The following is a 20,810-nucleotide window of genomic DNA, read 5'->3' on the forward strand; positions in this document are numbered from 1 at the left end:
CCGCCCGCTGAGAGGTTATTCAACTGAGAACACCAGTGGAATTTAGCAAGAAAGGAAAGGAATGAAGTGGATCTGAGGGAAGTTATTACAGGGGTTTGCAAAAGTGTTCATACCCTTGAACTTTTCCAGTTTGTTACGCTATGACCACAAACGTAAATATATTTTATTGGAATTTTATGTGAAAGACCAGCGCAAAGTGCTATACAATTGTGAAGTAGAAAAAAAAAAGGTCCATGATTTTAATGTTGTTTACAAATAAAAAACTGAAAAGTGCGGCGTGCAAAAGTATTCAGCCCCCTTGTTTCTGAGTACAACCAATTGCCTTCAGAAGTTGTCTGATGATTGCTGAATGATCAAATGTTGACCAAATGACTGAATAGAGTCCACCTGTGTGTAACTGAATCCCAGTACAAACACAGCGGTTCTGTGACGGCCTCAGATGTTTGTTAAGAGGATACTGGGAAGCAAAGCGCATCACGAAGTCCCAAAACACCAGACAGGGCAGGGGGATGAAGTTGTGGAGAAGTTTAAAGCAGGAGAAGGTTAGAAACGGATTTCCCAAGCTTGAACATCTCATGGAGCACTGTTCAACCCATCATCCAGAAATGGAAAGACAAAAAGAAATGGCACAACTGAAATCTGCCAAGACACCGAAACTTACAGCCTGAACAAGGAGAGCACTGATCAGAGATGGAGCCAAGAGACCCATGGAGACGCTGGACCAGCTGCCACATCCACGGCTCAGGTGGGGAATCCGTCCACAGGAAAACTATTAGTCAAATCTGGTCGTTATGGAAGAGTGGGAAGAAGAAAACCACAAGAAGTTAGCAGTTGACAGAAGCCGTGTGTGTGTGTGTGTGTGTGTGTGTGGGGGGGGTACTCTGGTCAGATGAGACCAAAATGGAACTTTTTGGCCTAAATGTAAAACACTATGTGTCAGAAAACTCCCAGTGCACATCAGTCTGAACACACCATCCCCACTGTCAAACATGGTGGGGGGCAGCATCATGTTCTGGGGGGGGGGGCTTCTCTTCAGCAGGAACAGGGAAGATGGTCAGAGTTGATGGGAAGATGGATGGAGCCAAACACAGGGTATTCTGTCCGGTCCGTACCTCCACAGTATTATCAGTAGGCTGTAAACCGGTCCAGTCCTGGGTACTCGTCCTACATGTGTCGGTAGTTTTTCTCTAACTCCCACAGCGCCTCTCTGATCAGATCCTCTACCTCCACGGTTCCGTTGGTATTCTCCGTCTGGGTACTCATGGACGGACGGAACGCTGCGTCTGTCTGTGACGTTACTGTCAGTCAGCGTTACTTTTATCATCATCATTTATTTGGTTCAGTCTCCACACACATTCTTCCTCCTCCTCGTACCTGCTGCACTGAACTGGGAACGTCACACAGCTGTAAGTGGTATCGGTGCATTTGTACGAGTACAAGTACACAACTGAGTATCGGAGCCGATGCCCGATACTCGGATCGGAGCATCCCTAGTTTTTACTTATTTGTTCACAGTATTATTAACACATGGTGAGTTAGCTAACTTGTAATTTTTTAAAATGTCGTTAACAGTGTGAGAACACGTTGGGTTTTACTGATGAGACTGACCGTACGTTCTTCTGCCGGGAATAAACGACCAGTGTCCGAAGTGGTTCAGTTTTGTCCTATTTAACACAACGCACAAAGACAACCGCTACACTATTGGAAAGTTGGGTTTCATGTTTGGAATTCTCGTTGTCAAAACTTTTCATTATTATTCTGATAAAATACACATTATACATTTTATGTCCTTGCACACATATTAGCAGCTCTAGGCTAATACGCACACATATTAGCAGCTCTAGGCTAATACGCACACATATTAGCAGCTCTAGGCTAATACACCCATGTTAACAGCTCTAGGCTAATACGCACATGTGTTAACAGCTCTAGGCTAATACACACACATGTTAACAGCTATAGGCTAATACGCACATGTGTTAACAGCTATAGGCTAATACGCACACATATTAGCAACTCTAGGCTAATACGCACACATATTAACAGCTATAGGCTAATACGCACATATTAGCAGCTCTAGGCTAATACACACACGTTAACAGCTATAGGCTAATACGCACATGTGTTAACAGCTATAGGCTAATACGCACACATACTAGCAGCTCTAGGCTAATACACACACATTTAACAGCTATAGGCTAATACGCACACATATTAGCAGCTCTAGGCTAATACGCACATGTATTAACAGCTATAGGCTAATACGCACACATATTAACAGCTATAGGCTAATACACACAGGTATTAACAGCTATAGGCTAATAGCACAGTATTAACAGCTATAGGCTAATACGCACACATATTAGCAGCTATAGGCTAATACACACAATTAGCAGCTCTAGGCTAATACGCACATGTATTAACAGCTATAGGCTAATACGCACACATGTTAACAGCTATAGGCTAATACACACACATATTAGCAGCTCTAGGCTAATACACACACATATTAGCAGCTCTAGGCTAATACGCACATGTATTAACAGCTATAGGCTAATACGCACACATGTTAACAGCTATAGGCTATACGCACATATTAGCAGCTATAGGCTAATACACACATATTAGCAGCTCTAGGCTAATACGCACATGTATTAACAGCTATAGGCTAATACGCACACATGTTAACAGCTATAGGCTAATACACACACATATTAGCAGCTCTAGGCTAATACGCACATGTATTAACAGCTATGACTAATACGCACACATGTTAACAGCTATAGGCTATACACACACATATTAGCAGCTCTAGGCTAATACGCACATGTATTAACAGCTATAGGCTAATACACACATGTATTAACAGCTATAGGCTAATACGCACACATATTAGCAGCTATAGGCTAATACGCACACATGTTAACAGCTATAGGCTAATACGTACACGTATTAACAGCTATAGGCTAATACACACAGGTATTAACAGCTATAGGCTAATACACACATGTATTAACAGCTATAGGCTAATACGCACACATATTAGCAGCTATAGGCTACACACACACATAGCAGCTCTAGGCTAATACGCACATGTATTAACAGCTATAGGCTAATACGCACACATGTTAACAGCTATAGGCTAATACCACACATATTAGCAGCTCTAGGCTAATACGCACATGTATTAACAGCTATAGACTAATACGCACACATGTTAAAGCTATAGGCTAATACACACATATTAGCAGCTCTAGGCTAATACGCACATGTATTAACAGCTATAGGCTAATAACACATGTATTAACAGCTATAGGCTAATACGCACACATATTAGCAGCTATAGGCTAATACGCACACATGTTAACAGCTATAGGCTAATACGTACGTGTTAACAGCTATAGGCTACGTACACGTGTTAACAGCTATAGGCTAATACACGCACGGTTAACAGCTATAGGCTAATAACGCACGTGTTAACAGCTCTAGGCTAATACGCACACGTTAACAGCTATAGGCTAATACGTGTGCGTATTAGCAGCTCTAGGCTAATACGCACACATATTAACAGCTATAGGCTAATACGCGCACATATTAACAGTTGTAGGCTAATATGCACACATATTAGCAGCTCTAGGCTAATACGCACACATATAACAGCTCTAGGCTAATACGCACACATATTAGCAGCTGTAGGCTAATACAACACACATTAACAGCTCTAGGCTAATACGCACACATATTAGCAGCTATAGGCGAATACACGCACATATTAACAGCTCTAGGCTAATACGCGCACATATTAACAGCTCTAGGCTAATACGCGCACATATTAGCAGCTCTAGGCTAATACGCACACATATTAACAGCTCTAGGCTAATACGCACACATATTAGCAGCTGTAGGCTAATACGCACACATTAACAGCTATAGGCTAATACGCACAATATTAACAGCTCTAGGCTAATACGCATACGTGTTAACAGCTCTAGGCTAATACGCACACATATTAGCAGCTGTAGGCATACGCACATATTAACAGCTCTAGGCTAATACGCACACATATTAGCAGCTGTAGGCTAATACGCTCACATATTAGCCGCTCTAGGCTAATACGCACACATATTAGCAGCTCTAGGCTAATACGCACATATTAGCAGCTGTAGGCTAATACGCACATATTAGCCGCTGTAGGCTAATACGCGCACTATTAGCAGCTCTAGGCTAATACGCGCACATATTAGCCGCTCTAGGCTAATACGCGCACATATTAGCCGCTCTCTAGGCTAATACGCGCACATATTAGCCGCTCTAGGCTAATACGCACACATATAACAGCTATAGGCTAATACGCGCACATATTAGCAGCTCTAGGCTAATACGCACATATTAACAGCTCTAGGCTAATACGCACACATATTAGCAGCTGTAGGCTAATACGCACACATTAACAGCTATAGGCTAATACGCACACATATTAACAGCTCTAGGCTAATACGCATACGTGTTAACAGCTCTAGGCTAATACGCACACATATTAGCAGCTGTAGGCTAATACGCACACATTAACAGCTATAGGCTAATACGCACACATATTAACAGCTGTAGGCTAATACGCACACATATTAGCAGCTGTAGGCTAATGCACATATTAGCCGCTGTAGGCTAATACGCACACATATTAGCAGCTCTAGGCTAATACGCGCACATATTAGCCGCTCTAGGCTAATACGCGCACATATTAGCCGCTCTAGGCTAATACGCGCACATATTAGCCGCTCTAGGCTAATACGCGCACATATTAACAGCTGTAGGCTAATACGCACACATATTAGCAGCTGTAGGCTAATACACACACATATTAACAGCTATGGGCTATACGCACACAAATAAAAGCTATAGGGTAATACGCACATATTAACAGCTAAAGGCTAATACGCACACATATTAGCAACTGTAGGCTAATACGCACACATATTAGCAACTGTAGGCTAATACGCACACATATTAACAGCTATAGGCTAATGCACACATATTAACAGCTAAAGGCTAAAACGCACACATATTAAAGCTATAGGCTAATACGCACACATATTAGCAGCTGTAGGCTAATACGCACACATATTAACAGCTCTAGGCTAATACGCACACATATTAGCAGCTCTAGGCTAATACGCTCACATATTAACAGCTGTAGGCTAATACGCACACATATTAACAGCTGTAGGCTAATACGCACAATATTAGCAGCTGTAGGCTAATACGCACACATATTAGCAGCTCTAGGCTAATACGCTCACATATTAACAGCTCTAGGCTAATACACACACATAATAACAGCTCTAGGCTAATACGCACATATTAACAGCTATAGGCAAATACGCACACATATTAGCCGCTCTAGGCTAATACGCACACATATTAACAGCTAAAGGCTAATACGCTCACATATTAACAGCTATAGGCTAATACGCTCATATTAACAGCTCTAGGCTAATACGCACCATATTAACAGCTATAGGCTAATACGCTCACATATTAACAGTCTAGGCTAATACGCACACATATTAACAGCTCTAGGCTAATACGCACACATAACAGCTAAAGGCTAATACGCACACATATCTGCCTAATGTCATGAATATTTGGACACCTTCCTTACTCCATACCACTTGAGCTGACCTGAATGTAACACACAGAGGAAAACAAACACACCACCCACTTTGGCAGCTGTTGAAAATGCTTTAATTCATTCACAGAAACACCCAAACATGATCAAACAGGCAACAGATGGTCGATTTGTGGGAGTAGGCACAAAAGAGCTGTAAGTGCTCTGAGTGGCAGTAGGTACATACACACACACACACACACACACACACACACACACAAACACACCTCCTGAAAAATCAACCCCTGGTGCTGAAACAGTGGGAGTGTTCCTCAACATCAGCCTCAGGAGGTGATGCTAAAAGGCTGCAGAGTTACAGTGAGATAAGAAATGTCCACTTCATCAGGAATCAGATCATGTTTCCAATTTAAACATCCAGAAAAAACCTAGTATTAGGACTGTGGACTCATAAATCATGTCTATCTGCTGGGTGAGCCCTTCCACGTTTACACATGTGTCAAATATGATGATTCATCACTATTTTTCTACTGCCCATTCAGCCCGTCCAATCCCTCCCACAGACACATCAGTGACCCCGCCCCCGGCCCCACCCCCGCGTGCTGAGGCTGGGCCCGTTCAGCTGCTGATGACGTGTCCTGACCAGGTCTCGTGTTTGGTCCCTGGGTTCAGGTGGGTGATGGTCACCCCACAGCCTGGACCTTCTCATGTTTGGGGGGGATGGAGCAGCTCTAGCTGACCTCGTCCCCCTCCACTGGGACGTACTCGCCCTCGATGCTGCAGAAAAAAACACAATATTATTATTATTATTATTATTTATTATTATATATTATTATATTATTATTATTATTATTATTACCATCATTATTATCATATTTATATTATATTATTATTACCATCATTATTATCACTATTATATATATTATTATTATTATTATTACCATCATTTATTTCATATTATCATTACCATCATTATCATTATTATCACTTTTATATTATCACTTCTTCTCTTCTTCTTCTTCTTATTATTATTACTACTACCATCATTATTACCATCATTTCATTATTATCACTATATTTATTATATTATTATTATTACCACCACCATCATTATCATTATTCATCATTATCATTACCATCATTATCATTTTATCACTTTCATCATTATTATCACTATTATCATTATTATTATTACCATCATGATAATTATTTTCATTATTAAATAAGTAAGTAAATTTTATTTATAGAGCACATTTCACAGACAGAGTCACAAAGTGCTTTATCAAATCAAATCAAATTTACAGAAACCCAACAGAATCCTCCAGGATTTATTATCACTATATTATTATTATTATTATTTATTATTATTATTACCTCCACTAAGGAGGTTAGTTTTTGCCAGGGTTTGTTTGTCTGTTTGTCTGTTTGTCTGTCCGTTAGTGTGCAACATAACTCAAAAAGTTATGGACAGATTTGGATGAAATTTTCAGGGTTTGTGGAAATGGGATGAGGAAGAAATGATTAAATTTTGGTGGTGATCGGGGGTGGGGGGGGGCCCAGGGGGGGGGGGGGGGGGGGGGGGGGGGGCACTGATCAGCCTTGGCGGAGGTCTGCGCTCTCCGAGTGCTTCTAGTTATTATTGTTGTTGTTATTACCACCATTATCATTATTATCTATTATCTATTATTACTATCATTATCATTATTATCACTATTATCATCATTATTATCATCATCATTATTTATTGTACTATTATATTATTATTATTATTTTATTATTATTATCATATATTACCACATCATCATTATTATCATATATTATTATTACCATCATTATTATTACTATCATTATCATTATTATCACTATTATCACTATATCATTATTATTATCATCATCATTATTATTATGTCATTTTATATTATTATTATTATTATTCATCCATCCATCCATTATCTTCCGCTTATCGGGGCGGGTCACGGGGGATTTATTATTATTATTATATAATTATTAATTATCTTTCCTTTTTGTCTAGGAATTTCTATTTAATCTAATCAAATCAAATCTTACGGAAGCGAACTGTATTCACACAAAAAAAAATTCAGCTCCGTTTTTCTGAATTAACAAGATACTGTTTTCTGAAAAACTTTAAATGGGGCTCTGTTCATCTGTGTCAGGGGACAGTGGTGTCTGATCCAGGCAGGAGCTCCTTCTACCTGCACTGCTGAAAACCCTTCAGAGGAGCATGAAGTTGGTTCCGTTCTCGTAACTGGTTCCGTTTACGGATCATGGAAACTAGTTCATTTACAGAACTCAGAACCAAGCTGTGCTCCGACCTCCAAGCCCCGCTTCGCGCACGTATCAAGCCCTCCAAGCGCACCGGGGAATTCAGATAAACACAGCAAATTTTTTTTTTTTTTTTGTCGGAAAACAGTTTCTCGTTAATTCAAAAAACAGAGCCAAATTTTTTAAACTTATTTTTTCTTGTCATTATGAGACAATTATCTAGTTAATTCAGAAAAACAGAGCCGAATTTATTTTTTTGTGTGAATGCAATACGCTTCCGTATAATAAATCTAATCTAATCTAAATAATTGGAGTGGTCTGGTAACTACACATGCTCTATTTTTTTTACTTTCAGCTCAGTCTGTGGTTTATCTGTATTATTCTATTATATTTTAATATTATTCTACTGTTTCACCATGCACACATTTGGAAATAGAGTCTATAATAAACTGTGTGGGGTGTGTGTGTGTTGCGTTTAACTACTATTAACCACTATTATCCGTATCATGCATTCTACACGCACTTAGAAAACATACAATGAGAAGGAAAATAAATGCTTTCATGACATCCATTTGGATCACTAGATGGAGGTGAGAATAATGACCAAATATGTCTAAGAATACCACATGACACTGAGGGGTAAATGTACTTAGTGCCATTAAAAACACACGGCTCAGAAAAACATGTATATTTGTAGATATATTAAATTAACTGGTTATGGTTCCCTTCAGATTGAAGAGGGAAGCATGGTCATTACAGGATGAACTGTGGACAAATCGTGCTGAACTGAACAGGTTCATTCAGTCACTGAAAACTGGTACTCAGAAACTGAAAATGTTGACTGTTAAGTGTTTTTAATGGCGCTAAGTCTATATACTGTCAGTAATAATTAAAAAAAAAAAAAAAATAGACAAAGGGGTACGACCTGTCTCCATTTACAATGAGTTTGTGGGGGGGTTTTTTGTGTAAACTGTGATTTATTTGATTAATTTGGATGTTTATTCACATAAAGTTTCATAATAACCCAGTTTTAATTAAGTGGAATACACACTTTTTTTTTGGCCATTCCAGTTGAACAGAACATAAAAACACAACACTAACTGATAATAATGAGCACCATTTTGTCCTTATTTGGTCATGAGAAAATTGGAAACAGTAGCACGACCCGCAAGTGTGATTGGCTACATGGCAACGGGAACGACTCTCAAAAGCAGCATAAGAGAAAATGAGTGTGTGTGTGTGTGTACTGCTGACGTCTATGTGTTTTAAAGCTTGTGGGTGAAAACAAAGGCACGGTGGTGAAGGTCATCAGATATTGGTGGTCCTCCTACACACTCCTACTGCTGCTGCCGTCCCTCGTACACACCGCCGCCGTTTGATGTCAACGATTAAACCCAAAGGGGACCCTACTCACACACCTGATCAGACAATGAGTGAAAACACTTATCCTTAAATCCATGGAGACGAAAACTGTGTGTGTGGGTGTGTGTGTGTGTGTATGAGCTCACACTACACATACACACACTCATCTTCCATTTCATATAAACTCAGTCAACTCACTGATGATTTATAATTTAAAGCAGTGTTTTTCAACCTTGGGGTCGAGACCAAGGTTCTAATAGTTTTGGATTTTCATTATAGTTTAGTTTTGTTTAGTTTTGACTTTTTTCTCTAATTCAGTTAGTTTTAATTCATTTTTAGAGCAGGTTTGCTCGTTTTTAGTTTTCATTATTTTCTAAATGCTTAGTTTTAGTTTAGTTTTAGTATTAATTCTAGTTTTGTTGTATCTTTCTCTTCTTCTCTGTCGTCGTATTCAAATAAATCCCAGACAGGACTCTGCTGCTTTAGTCTCCATGTTTCCAGGAAGAGTGGGGACCAGAAGACGACTGGAAACCACAAGTGACGGACCGTTAAATATATGGTGCCAGCAGCTAAAATCGCTACAGCAAAATAAATCGCTTTCGTATCAATCCCACTGACAAAGACAAAAATGAAGGGAATTTTATCCTAATTTTTATACGTTTTAGTTAGTTTTCTAAACACACTACAGTTTCAGTTAGTTATCTTTTTTTTTTCTTTTAATTACAGTTTTTATTTATTTTAGTTAACAAAAATGTTTTTTCAATTCTAGTTTTTGTCATTTTGTTAGTTTTCGCTGACGATAATAACCTTGATTCCAACGCATTAAATGTCGGTAGCAGCACTTTGTTCCAGTCAGACTAATGACAACGACAATAAAGCACATTTACAAAAGGAACTAAAAACTGGAATGGGATTACTAAGGACTAGTATTGGTACTCGGTATCGGCAAGTACTCAAATGTAAGTACTACTCAGCCTGGAAAACGGTGGGATCGGTGCATCCCTGGTAAAAACAGTCACTTTCACACAAGAATATGCTCAACCGACAGGGAGCTAAACGTTACACAATAAAATATTGCAAATCAAAAGTTCTAGTTTTTGTCATTTCATTAGTTTTCGTTAACGATAACCATTGGTCACGACCCGACGTGGGGTTGCCTGGAATTCAAATGTGGTCACCTGAAATTTCTAGTAATAAAAATAAAAATAAAAAACCTTACTAATAAAAAACATATATTGAGTGACAGAGCAGATCCCAATCCATATCAGACAAACCGTGGTTGTGAAACTGCAGCACTGTGGTTCTGTTTATCTGTCAAATGTTCATTGTGGTCGATTTCAGATGCAGCTCTTTCATAATTCATAGCAAGGTTATTATCGTTAACGAAAACGAACGAAATGACGAAAACTAAAATTGAAAAGACATTTTTGTTAACTGAAATAAATAACTCATATAAAAGAAAAAAAAACGATAACTCACTGAAACTGTATTGTGTGCTTACAAAACTAACTACAATGTATAAAAATTATGGATAAAATTCCCTCAGTTTTTGTCTTTGTCAATGTGGATATAGGATAGAACATGTGAAAATTTCGTTTAAGATCAGCGGTATAACAGTGGTATAGAAGCGGGAGGACAACGGTGTAAGTATAGAAAGTTTCAGTTTCATTTTCACGTAAATGACATTGTGTATGGATCGCACCCGCCCCCCCAACCTCCAGTGAATTTATCCATGGTATTGTACATATGTTTGTGTCTGTGCTCAGTCAGAGCTGCAATAACCCACCCCCAAATAAAGCATCCAGGGAAACCTCACTTATTTCTTTGAATAGGATGGCGAAGAAGAGGAAAATATATGAAAAAACTTAAGCTAATACTAAAACTAAACTAAAACTAAGCATTCAGAAAAAACGACAACTAATAAAACTAGCAAACCTGCTCTAAAAACTAATTAAAACTAACTGAATTAGAGAAAAAAAAGTCAAAACTAAATAAAACTAAACTATAATTAAAAATCCAAAACTATTATAACCTTGATTTATAGTTTCATTTCTTGTTTGTTCAGTATTAATTGTCCTCCTTGTAAATCACAGCTGGACTGACTGGACAGATCCTGACCAAGGAAAATAAAATTCTCCCTTTGTGCAGTAATCTACACCTGGATTTACTGCCTCCATCCACAATATATACATTAGATAGACTAAATGTTAATGTCTAAAATTAACGTTTATTTGCAACATAGTATAAAACTATTACATGATCAAAAACAAATAAATTATAGCGAAAAAAAGTCTGTTTTGAATGTCTGGGGTCGCCAGAAATTTGTGACGTTAAAGTGGGGTCATGAGTAAAAAATAGTTGGAACCACTGAATTAAAGTATACATGTGTCATCGTTGCATGTTGGAAAGACTAGTTAGCCCTTTAACTCTTCATCAGGCAAGTGACTATGTTTGGTCATTTTGGCAAAGCATGTAGTTTTTTATTAAACTATACAGAGACTCAGATTTAACAGACATGTTGAAGCTGTAAATAGTAAATATGAGTGATTTTTTTTGTCAGTTTATGACCTTATCACAGTTGATTTATTGCATGTGTTTCCTTTTACCAGTGCTGATAGGATGTTTTATGGCAAGAGGAGGGAGACTGTTGTCACGGCAACTGACAAGGAGGTAAATTACTATGTCCAATAACACACTAATGCCGCGTTTCCACTTCGTGGAACGGCTCGACTCGGCTCAGCTCGGGTACCAGGTCCAGGACAGTTTCCATTACAGGATACTACTACTTTACAGTACCTGGTCATCATAGTGATGTGGCGCATTACTTCTGTGTCGTCTGCTCAGAGTTGCTGATAAACGCTTGTTTCATGTTGTCTCTTCAAGCCCATGCTGAATTTTAACATCTGAACCTCCTCGACAAACCACGGTGTAGTTTTACAGGCTGTCATCATGTGGATTCACCTACCACTACATTTACTGTAAACTTCCGCATCTGTTTTTTGTAAAATGGCGGGTCACAGAGACGACTCTCTAACTAATCAGTGGTCTGCAGTGTTTACACGTCACATTTTAGTATCTGGTCCCCAGTCCTGGAACCTCGGCGGAGATGATACCAAAAAACTAGTCCCAGGTACCAGATTCCAGGTCCTTTTTTAAAAATGTAAGAGTTGAGTCGAGTCGAGCCGATATCACATAGTGGAAACGCGGCATAAGACTGAAACTTTAAACTTCAGAGTATTTCAATGAGTGCCCTTTCAAGGGTTAAAGCAGTGATATTTGTCTTTTTTAAATGTTATTCCTTTTCCTCATTTCCCTGTGGTCTCCATAAACTGTAAATGCTCTGCTTGGCTCTGAATTCTTCATTCATTCAACTCACAGCCATCTTCAACCCTATTTCTGAGTAATGACACCAGAAAGGTGGTTTGGAGCGCTGGCCCTTTAAATGCACATGAGCCATTCAGGCCCCGCCCCTCTTGTTGTCAGCTGTGCTCTGTCCCGTTCAACCGACAACTGAACATTTGAGGTGCTGGGCTCCAAGTTTGGACATATTTTCAGTCTGGACTACAACGCTGATGACGACAAACAATTATGGAGAAATACTGGAGAAATGTTGGTCTGAAGTCTGGACCTGATGAGCAAAAGTGGAGACGGAACTGGTTATAAAACATAACAAATTAAGCAGGAATTCAAACAGGTTGTACAAATCCTACAGATTTTTGTCCAAATGAATCTAAATATAGTTTTGCAGCAGTTGGAGGGTTCAAATTCAAACTGTACGAACTATTAGGGTCCAAATACACAAATAAATGAAGCACAGACTAAGAAAAGTGGGTTTAGACAAATATGTGCCCTTTAAGAACACCCATTAGAACAGGCCGCCTTGATTTATTTATGTTGTTTTTGCAATGAAAGTGTCAGATAATGTCTTTTTCACCAATTCTTTTGCACTTTTTTCAGGAAGAACTAAACCTTTATCTGTCCATTACTTATCATTATATGTAATAAATGCTTCAAACAGGGTGTTATAGTTAAGAATTGACTTTTTAAAAATCAGATTTACTATGAAAACAACTGTAAATGTTGATAATGAAACTTTATGGGACTATAGAAATAAGCTTTCAACTCTTTTCCATGTGTTTGAACTTGTTAGTGTATCTAGATGACTGTTTCCGTGTTGTTCTTGTTCTTTTTGGTTCTTTGGTGTCATTTGGATCCTGTGTGATAGTCAGTGAGAGCCCCTCATTTCACTGACAAAAACATCCATCATCTGACTCAAATACGCACACTGCATCTGTGTATGCCCCGGATAGATCTGCATATAGTTTATATATATACACTGCAAAAAAAACAAAACAAAAACAAAAAACATATATTCCAGCAGCAGGGGTGCCAAAAAAATATTGTAAAATAACAGAAAATAACCATCTCATAAAAAATACGGTAATTTTCCATAATTAAAATACAGTGGCTACAAATGTAGTTTACCACCACCAGGGAGAATGTGAGAGTGAATGAATAATGGATCAATAATGTAAAGCGCTTTGGGGTCTAGAAAAGCGCTATATAAATATCCATTATTATTATTATTATTACAGTTTTTTTGCCCTAACTTTACATGAGATTTTGCATTTTTTTTTTTGACTTTTTAATGTTTAATAAAGAATATTTTCGTGTATTAAAACAATCACATTGCCTACATATACATATATATAAAATTTTCAATGAGACTAAGTTGTACAATCCACTGATAAAACTGTTTATCAGTGCTTATACATGTTATACATTCACAAAAATACATTTATTCAACATTTTTGTTGTAATTACACAAGATATTTGTCATTTAACAAACAAGTCTTGTTAAACTTGCAGAATAAACACTTTTTTACGGTTGTCTGTAATTTTATATTTTATTTTTTTTTACAGTATTAAACTTGAACAGTTAATCTCATAAATAGAAAGAAATATTTGTGAAATTATGATACATTTGCAAATGTATTTTTTAACTGTATTTCTGTGAAAAAAGAAAAAAAATCTTTTAAAAAATGGAAATTTTATGGTTATTCACAGTTACAGTTTTTTTGTGTTATTTTACATTTGACATGTAAAATCACAGTCTGTTTTTGTCATTTCATTGATATTTCCTGTATCGTAAAATACAGGAAAAATCTGTAAAATAAACAGTGAAAGTTCTGTTAAATTACAGATTTTTTTTACAGTGTATATAAAATATACAGACATTTATAAAATATTTACAGAGAAATTAAGATTATCAATGAACAAGACAAACCGGAAAATACAGAAAAAATGGTGGAAAAAAAGGTGAAAAAAACAGTGAAACTCGACAAAAATACAAAAAAAACACACACCCCCCCCCCACCACACACCCCCCCCCACACACACAAACACACACACCACACTAATAAGCACATGACCACATACTCAGAGATGTGGACAAAGATGTCGCTGCCTCCATCCGATGGTGTGATGAAGCCGTGGCCTTTGGAGCGGGAGAATATTTCACACGCCAGTAAACAGAGGACCCTCCGACGCACGAGCAGTCCTGTCCACGGAGAAGGAGACGGGGACAACACCCACCAAGAGAAGACAGAGAAATGAGTAACAAGACAATTCAAGTCCAACAAACTTACTACACACAACTGAAATACTGCATTACATGCATTACATTTAATAGAGTTTTCACACTGATATTTACAGTCTGATACAAACCACCACCAGTAGGACCAGAACAGAAGACAATAAAAGCACTTTATGATCAGAAATAATGTCATATCATGTGATTATTATACATTGTAAACATAATTATTTTATAATGTTGTTACATCATTGTATAAGTATCCTATATAATACACGTTCTGTGTCCCATCGATGTTGCAGCACAGGAGGGCGTACGGGTTTTCCTCAGCCTTCACAGACCCGCGCCGCCAAACTCACCAAATGAATAGAAAAATTACCTGACTATCTACTAGGCACAATTTATGTCCATATTCAAATGTTGTGAGGTATGCTGGGAGATTTTAGCCTCTCTCTACTTTGAATCTTCATTCCTGCCGCCATACTCCATTTTCAGAGGTGATTCTGCTGCTGTTCTTAAAATTTCTGCTGTAGCATACGATGCTACAATGTGAAGGCTGCAGTTCACTACCGCTGGATGAATGTAATCATGTTTGACAGGACAAACAAATACATGCTCTTCCCTTCATGCCTCACATGTTGGCTCCAATTATTAGCTGCACAATGCAGGATTAAATGGTAGTTTACAAATGGATGTGGTGGCAGACAAGTTCTACTTATGCTATCGTACAATGGCACCACGGGTACAATTCCACTAGTGTATATAATGTGCATTATATTATATGATCATGAATAATGAACTACGATATACAATGTATATCATGTATATATGCTTGGACAGGGTTTACTTTTGATATATGTCATATTTTGAAGTTATTTTGTGGAGATGGAAAGGGAGTATGTAAGTTACACTGCATCCTCCTCCTTTTCAAATATGTTTTTTTTTCTCCTCTCTTTCTGAGCTTTTCTTTGCTGCTTTTGGTTTTAAATTCAAAACAAACAGACAAAACTGCCATAAAGTGTTTGCTGGAGGCCTTTGACAGAGAACTTTGGCCGATATTTTCAGACTTCATAATCTGATACCAGTCGTTTTTCTGCAAAACGGTTGCGGTCAAAAATTTTGAAAATCATGACCTTGAGTTTGACCTTTAAAGGTCAATAAAACCTGTACCAAATGAAAGACCATATCTGACTTCCTAAAAGTTGATAATACAAAGTTAGTCGATGTTCGTCTTAGTTTTCAAGATAGAAGCCGTTTTATGAATATGTAAATTAGGCGCTTGAGCCCTGGTCTTTAGATGCCAATAAGTCAAAATCTATTTACGCATGTGACAAATGATACAGGTAATGGATAGAGGGTTGAATTTACAATAATTTAGCATTAGTCTGAAATCGCTACAAACAGAACGGATGTCATTAATGACAGACAAATATTACATATGTTACCATAGCAACCTGAAGTCACGCAACCTAGAGTTGCAAAATTTGTCATATGAGAATGGACTTGAACACAGATGTTTCAGGTTAAATTTAGGTTTGATCAGATGAATACTGGTGATATTACAACCATTAGGAATGTCTTAAAACTGAGTTTACTGCCCCCTGATATTTACCCCGGGCGCTAACGAGGGTGTGGCCCCTATGACATCATGATGCAGACTATTGGTTGCAGAATAGAAAAATGCATGTGTTGGTTTGAAGTCGATACGATGAATTTAACAGAAATTATGGAGAAATAACCATTTGTTGAACTTTGGCTGATATCTGAGCCAAAGTTGAACTTTTCCTGATACTGGAAAAAAAAACTAATCAGGTCAACTAGAGAATATGGACAATCAATTGGACATGGATTGATATCAATAATGCTTGAAATGTGACCGCTAGAGTACAGACAGACAGACAGACATCATATTGATTAAGGGTTAGGGTTAGGTTAAGTTTAGCTGAAAAGTCTAAAATCAGCCTCTAATTTATTAATAAAATGACATATGTACCAACTCATTGTGTGTGAAAGAATAATTCACCAATGGACACATTCATTGTTATTATTAATCATATTAACTGACTACTGTGGTTCCAGGAAGTGCATGGTTGGAATACTCCAAAAGTCCAGCCCTTTCCACTGGGACCTATAAGACTACACCCCCCCCCCCCCTGTGTTTACTTTTTACCAAGTGCTATTCAGATGTTTATGGCAAAAGGAGGGAGACTGTTGTCACGGCAACCGACAAGGAGGTAGATGACGGTGTATATTAACACACCAAGGTTGACATTTTGAATTTCAGAGTATTTCAATGGGAATGGGTGCCTGATAAAGGGTTAACTCTATTTATTGCCTTTCTGCTCATCTTGAATGTTCGGTGGGTGTGGTGCTTACGCTGAGCAGGTCCTGTTCCTGCGGGTGGGCAGGGGGCTGGGGATGAGGTAGCCTCTCATAGGGGAGGGGGAGCGCTCTCTGTGTCTGCACGCCGGAGGCCGGAGGGACTCTGATGGGACATCAGGACAAAGGGCACAAACTCATCATTAGTTCTCCTTAGAAACATCATTTAGTAACAAGAAAAAAACAGGACCAAGGGTCGGCATATTTAAAGACATTAATTGACATTCATTTGACCTTTCACTCAAGGTCAAAGGTCATGCACTGAATGAAAGCCCAACTGTGACTTTCCTATCTATTGCCAATAGTAATTATATCATTAGTTGCTTTCCATTGGACATCTGTGCAAAACTTTACCCATATTTACTAAATGTCAAAAAAACAGAAGTGCGTAATGTCAGTTTTTCCATTAAATCACAAATGCGAGGATTTGTTTATTTATCATCACAAGATGACACGAGAAGTCATTCCATAAACATGGTGACGAACATAAATGGTGTTGATTTACAGATATATTCATTATTATTATATATTACCCCTCTATCTCCTACTAAATTAAAAATTATTGGGTTTCCTGGTGTATCCACACGTATCACACCATGTTTCTTTTAAAACTCTTCTTCTCTCGTTATAACGTCCGTCAACATCAGTTTTATTATTCATGAGACTCTAGTTGCGGAAAAAGGTCTTTCCATTGCAGTTTTGTATGATACACCAGTTTAACTACGCCCAAAAAAGCACCTCTTGCCAGCGCAAAAAGTTTCCATCGAAAAACCAGAGTTTCGGCGAAATTGTCGTTTTTCCATTAAGTACATTTTTATGCACAAGTTATACTCACATAATTATAGGGTCAATGAAAAAGCGACTAATACCTTCAACTGTTCCAAAGTTATAGCACTTTGAAATGTGTCTCATAATGAACCAATGGGGATTTTTTAAATTTCAAAAGTCATCAAAAATTCAAAAATTAATATTTCTCAATTCAATCACTTGGTAGGCCTGGGCCCAAGGACCCTTTGCAATGAGTTTCAATTGATAGTGGTTAACAGTTTTGGAGAAGAAGTTTCTGTGAAAAATTGTTTATGGATGGATGACGACAACTGATACTAATACTCCATCGCACCATTGGACTAAAAACGGTTTTACTCCTGAAAACAAATTGGGGTTGTGTGGTGCACTGACTGTTAGACAATATCCCACTAAAACAGGATTTATTTAACCCTTAACCCTCCTCACATTTACTACCAAACAGGTGGAATAACAGAAAAAGACAAATAGAGGAATGAAGTCTGACAGGTTTGGACTAAATAAGACACTAGAATGGACATCAACAAGAGATTTAGGATGTTGAACATCAACTGAGAACTGGAACAAACTGAACAACAACAAGGATTTGAATTTGGGCCCAGTAGTTTTAGTTTTGGGCTCTTTTTGTTCTCTAAATCAGTCCAGCTGCTTTTTGACACCTGGTTGAATTCCAAAAAATAGTTACATGGTTGAAAAAAAAAAAAAAGGACAAAAATAAGCAACGAAATGAACAAAAACAGCCAAAGTGATCAAAGAAATAACAAATATGAATAATAAACCAACAATGTAATACATAACACGTACAAAATAAGACACAAACTGAACAAAATTGAAGAAAAAAAAAAATTAAAAGATGAAATCTAGGAAAATAAACAAAATAAGCAACTAAATGAACAAAAACAAATAAAATATTTACAAAACAACAAATAACATAAAAATATGCAAAAAATGGACTAAAATTAAGTAAAAAAAAAAAAAAAGAAAACGAATAAAATAAGCAAGAAATATTTAAATTTGGTTCCAGTAGTTTTAATTTTGGCTCTTTTTTTCTTAATCAGTCCAGCTGCTTTTTGACACCTGTTTAACTCCATGGACGAAACACAGTAAAAAAAAAAAAAAAGGAAAATCACTTCAACCCTGGAAACAACAGAAAAAAAAACACAAGAAAAAAGGTGTAAAAAAAAAAAAAAAAAAGCCCAAACCGTCTACTTTTATAGTGAGTCAGTCTCACTCACTGCTCTGTGTTTGACCCCCCCTTCCACAGGTGGTGGGGGGTGAACTGAGCATGCTCAGATGTCTATGAAAAGAACAAAGTCTATTCTATCAGCATGATTGGAATAATTTTCCTATTGACTAAGCAGTTGAATTTATATGAATATTTAAATTAAATCACACCTTCAGAAGGCTCACCACAGACATGTCAGGGGTTAAAGGGTTAACCTAGTTTTAGATCCATGAGATGGGCTCAGTTAAAGGTTAGAACTATCAGCTTTTGGTTCATATCCTGTATGTGTATCCTAGATGTGCATTTACCTGTTGACAAAGGGGCAGAACTTGGCGATCCTGGAGTTTTCAGAGGAGGGGTCATAGGTCGTGACCCTTGGATAGGCGTGGCCTCAGAGGACATGATGAAGGAGGGACAGGGAGGTTTGAAAGCACCTGAAGAAGAGCACAGAAGGTTCACCAACACATGTGGGTTTGTGTGCTACTGGGATCATCTCCAGTACTAAAGCACAACCCCCCACCCCCACCCCCCATGCCCCCGAAAAAACACTGAATCAGTGGCCTGCTGGGTGCATTGTGACAACCCATATCACCATGGCAACACCAATTTGAGGACAGAGCGGTGACACTGCAACCAAACAGAGAAAAACAACAGTCCACTCACCCCTGAGACTTACATCATCGACAATGACCTCAGCAGCTTTAACATCCAATGAAACAGAAAAATACCCATTAGTCCGGGAATATTGTTGAAAGAGAGAAACAGACGAAGGGAAAAGAAGGATGTGAACCAAACTGAATGAAAGGAAACAGTAACAAAGGGACCAGGAGAGAGGACAGAAGAAGACAGACTGGTTTACCAAACTGGTCTGGACGTTTTCAAAGTCAGCTTGACTGTCGGTTTTTCCATATGTGCATCACATACAGAAAACTGACATTACAAATAGGGGTGTAAGAAAATATCGGATCAGCAATATATCGCAATATTTGATTTCACAATACTGTGTCGACATTAAAAAGTACTGTATCGATATTTTAGGTATTTATTCAAATGCAGATATTGTGGAGGTTCTTTTTTGGTTTTCTTATTTGTTATTATTTACTTACTACTTATTTATTTTTATTAAATAATGTTAGTTCCTTTGTTGGGATTGCACAAAAATAATGTTCTGATGTTAGTTCTGAACTAATAGAATATGAACATTTGAACAGGATCTGAAACTGTAATAGTTTGAAGACAGGAACATTTTGGGATATAACATTAGATCCTGTTCTGATCAAATAAAAGTGTCTTTAGTATTTGTGCAGATTTCTGATGTAATTCAATTCATCAAGGAAATAATCATTAGAAAAGAAAAACAAAAAATTGCCTTTTTAACAGTATTATGATATATTGTGATATATCGTATTGTGATCCTAGTGTTGTGATTTGTATCGTATCGCGCAGATTCTTGCCGATACACAGCCTTAGTTACAAAACTCTAAGACCCATGGTAGAAAAATGAACATAATAGAAAAATACAAAGAAAATGAAAAACA

The 20,810-nt window shown here is 37.6% G+C and overlaps 1 pseudogene; it reads right to left on the minus strand.

Moving 5' to 3' along the window:
• Window positions 1–6,084: 6,084 nt before the first annotated feature.
• LOC115423529 (calcium-regulated heat-stable protein 1-like) lies at window positions 6,085–19,754 on the minus strand (annotated as a pseudogene).
• Window positions 19,755–20,810: the final 1,056 nt, after the last annotated feature.

Source organism: Sphaeramia orbicularis, chromosome 8, assembly GCF_902148855.1.
Source record: "Sphaeramia orbicularis chromosome 8, fSphaOr1.1, whole genome shotgun sequence".
NCBI lineage: Eukaryota > Metazoa > Chordata > Actinopteri > Kurtiformes > Apogonidae > Sphaeramia > Sphaeramia orbicularis.